Genomic DNA, 3579 nt, shown 5'->3' on the forward strand with positions numbered 1-3579 from the left:
ACAACGAGTTACAAAGACAAATAAACAAGAACAAATGGTTTAAACAACGAGTCACAAGGACTAAAGAACATGGACAAATGGTTCACACAACGAGTCACAAGGACTAATGAACAAGGACAAATGGTTCACACAACGAGTCACAAGGACTAATAAACAAGGACAAAAGGTTCACACAACATGTAACACCCGCGAATTTTCCATTTTGACATTTATAATTTAATTAACCATTCTATTGTCTTATTTATATTTTAAATTATTTAATTTCATTAATTTCATTATTAAACATGATTTTTATAAATATTATATTTTTAAAGCTTAAGTTATACAAAATAAATATTTTGGTCGGATAATAATGATAATAATAATAATATTTCTCGTCTTGAGTTGTAGTGGGCTTGAGACGTAATTTCTAGTGTATATCGACTCAATCTTGCATGTTGGGCCTAGTATGACTATTGGGCTCACATATTATTCCTTCCTCCTCATATAAATCATGAAGGAAACCCTAACCCCTCCTCCTTCCTCACAATTTCAGCACCACTTTCACCAAACACCACCATTGTTACACATTTTTTCCCTTACAAATCATCAAAACACCATAACTTGCTCAATTCTTATCCGATTCAAGTGATTTTCGCGTCTATCTCTTCCTCTCATCGCCCTCCATCTTTCTAGGTAAGAAAAGATCCGACTTTCCTCCTTATTTAGGGCTGTCGACCCATATTACACATGGTACCCTTTTTCTAATTTTGATTCTTAGTCTTTTTTTGTGTTTTCTTATGTTTAGGAGAAAGTTTAGTTGACCCGGAAGTGGATTCTTGAAAGGTAGACGAGTCTTTTGTGGATTTAAGTGCAAAAAGGTAACGGTGATGGGTTACTCGACATTATGTCAAATTTGTGTGTTTATATGTTGTAGTTTGTTCATATGTATGTTAAAGTTTGAATCTTTTCTTGTTTCACATGTTTGTTGTTGAATGAGTTTGTATGAGAAACCATCTCATGGTTAGTTGAAGGAATTTCCAATCCTTTGGGTTACATGAATGTTTATATGGATGAATTAGTAAAGAAACCGTCTTATTCATGCTTAATAATTGTGTTTAATTATGTCTCGAATTTGTTGGTTTGGAATTGTTCGAATTTGAATCGAACCTTGTGTTTTAATCCCTCTTTTATGCTTTGATTTCACCCTTAATACTTGTATAAAGTTACTTGGGTAATATATGGTGGAATTAGGATTGTATTGGCATGATAAAAAAATGATTTGGGGATGAAGGTGAATTGGTTGTGTCGCGCAAATCAGCATCTCGGCGCAGGCTGCGCACCTCGGCGCAGGCTGCGCACTCAGCCTGGACCAGTTTTCGTAAAATGGCCATAACTTCTTCGTTACTTGCTTGTTTGAGGCTTATGACCTACCGTTAGAACCGTAAGAGGATAAGCTATCACCTCCAACTGGTTTCACCTCATTATCATGTATAGAACTCAAGTTATGACCGTTTGAAGTTGACCCTTGTTGTAGTCGAGTACTAAACTTGTTGTTATAGATTGGGTTTTGAGTTTCTTGTTGGGTATGCATCTTAACTTTGGTTCTAATGCTTGTGTATGATGTGTTGAGACTCTTTTATCATGGGAGTACTTGATGTTTCTTATACCTTTATACTTATGCATGCTTCACATGAATTGTTTACGTTATGTTTGTGCAATCTTTTCCACTCGTATTTGTGACCCAAGTGTGACGACTTACATTGTGTGACGACTTGACTTTCCCTATTTACCCCTTTCGGACCTTTGGTCACGAGTGTGAGCCATGTTTCCGGATTGGGTTATCTTTCCTTCTTTGGACCTTTGGTACGAGTGCGTGCCATGTTTCCGAATTAGGATATCCTTCCGCCTTTCTTCGGACCTTTGGATACGAGTGCGTGCCATGTTTCCGATTAGAGGTTACTCGACCTTTGGATACGAGTGCGTGCCATGTTTCGAGTCTTGGATACGATTTGGTATCGTTTGTCGAATCGGGTGTCGCCCATCCCGAGAGTCTGGATCCAGGTTTAGACTAGGACCGTATTATGATCGTCGTCCTACCAAGAGGTTGGAGTCTAGGGGTCTGTCTTGTTTGAGTCAAAGCCTTTGTAAATGTCTTGCTGATTACGGTCATTGGTGTGTTCTTATATACGAGAGTGCACGTCTTCTATGATTGTTTGTGAGAGTCTTGGTCCTATCGGATACTAGTGGTGAGATGCAAGCCCCTAGTTGCGATATGATCGCCGGGATTGATGTTCCCATCCGTTCTTATGGTGAGATGCAAGCCATAAGTATGAATGTTACATTAGTAGCCACGTCCCGTGCTATGGTTGTTAAGAGGTTTTCAAGTAATGGCTATTGTTTCCATCCATGTATTTTCTATTCAATTGATCCGTTGTTTACCTTCTTCATATGATTCGATGTCTAATCTCATATCCATGTTTTGGGTTACCTTGAATGCATGTTTAATATAATGTACCATGCCTATCTCATTAAGAATGCAATGTGCCTATCTCATTATGATTATCGTTTATATTCCCTTGTTCATATTATTCAAGTATGATGCATGATCAATATGTTTAATTAAGTTCTTGCTTATGTGCATTTTGACATATTGTGGCTGGGAGAACCCTGAGTTACTCCCCACTGACTGTGGCGTTCATGTTTACATGAATGACAGGTTTGTGATGCAGATTATGGGGAAGACGTGTGAGCTAGCGAGAACGTTGAACCTTGGACCTTAGTTATAGTTTGCCTAGACTCACCTATAGTTAGACTTGTGTTTATTCGTGGGATATCTTTTCCCCAACGCACTTCGTTTTTAATTGTAAAACTTATTCATCTTACTTTTCATTTTCGTTTGATCACTTATGGTGGATTTCACACTTTAAACTTTAAAGGTTTTAAAAATCCCTTATTTTTCCGTTTAGATTTAATAGTTCTTTTGATGCCTCATCGAGGGGTGTCTGATTGGTATCGAGCATATGTTGCTCCCGACGCACACACGTGTACCCCGAATTTAACCTTGAACTTGACCTTGAATAATGAATGAGAGATGGGTAGACTTAAGGACCTAAGGTGGTAGTCTGTAGTGTGTTTGCTCTTTGTTAGGTTCTAACATGTTTGTTGATTGTCCTTTAATAATTTGTGTGCCCTTGGATCAATAACCGTAAACTTACCAATGTGGTGATCAAGATTTGGTGCCTATTCTTTGAGGATTGAAGATTTGTTCAACATTTGAAGAATGCTTCTACTTCCTCAAAGATGTTTCTCATTTCTTTGTGTATCTTGCCTTATTCTTTATCTCTTGGTGCTTATCCTTCTTCTAAACTCTCTTCTGTTTTGCTTGGAAGCTACTCCTATACCCCATAACTTGTTCCTTGTTCCTTGCTTATCCTCCCTTAACGCCTTTTGATAATACTCTTTCTTTTGAGGAATGTTGACCTTGGTTGGAAATTTGACCTTTGAGGAGATTGTTTGTGGTTGACTCTTAATCCTGGTTTGGAGAGGATTTGATGTTGGAAAGACTTAGGTAGTGAGATGAGACATACTTAATGATTC

At 37.9% G+C, this 3579-nt stretch overlaps 1 long non-coding RNA gene across 1 annotated transcript; it reads left to right on the top strand.

Annotated features, from left to right (window-relative positions):
- The first annotated feature begins 471 nt into the window (after nucleotides 1–471).
- LOC141615037 (uncharacterized) lies at nucleotides 472–2941 on the top strand. The gene is made up of 3 exons (XR_012529568.1): nucleotides 472–675; nucleotides 788–860; nucleotides 2699–2941. It is a non-coding gene; the product is annotated as an uncharacterized LOC141615037 (long non-coding RNA).
- The last annotated feature ends 638 nt before the right edge of the window (nucleotides 2942–3579 follow it).

This window comes from Silene latifolia, chromosome 11, assembly GCF_048544455.1.
Source record: "Silene latifolia isolate original U9 population chromosome 11, ASM4854445v1, whole genome shotgun sequence".
Classification (NCBI taxonomy): Eukaryota; Viridiplantae; Streptophyta; class Magnoliopsida; order Caryophyllales; family Caryophyllaceae; genus Silene; species Silene latifolia.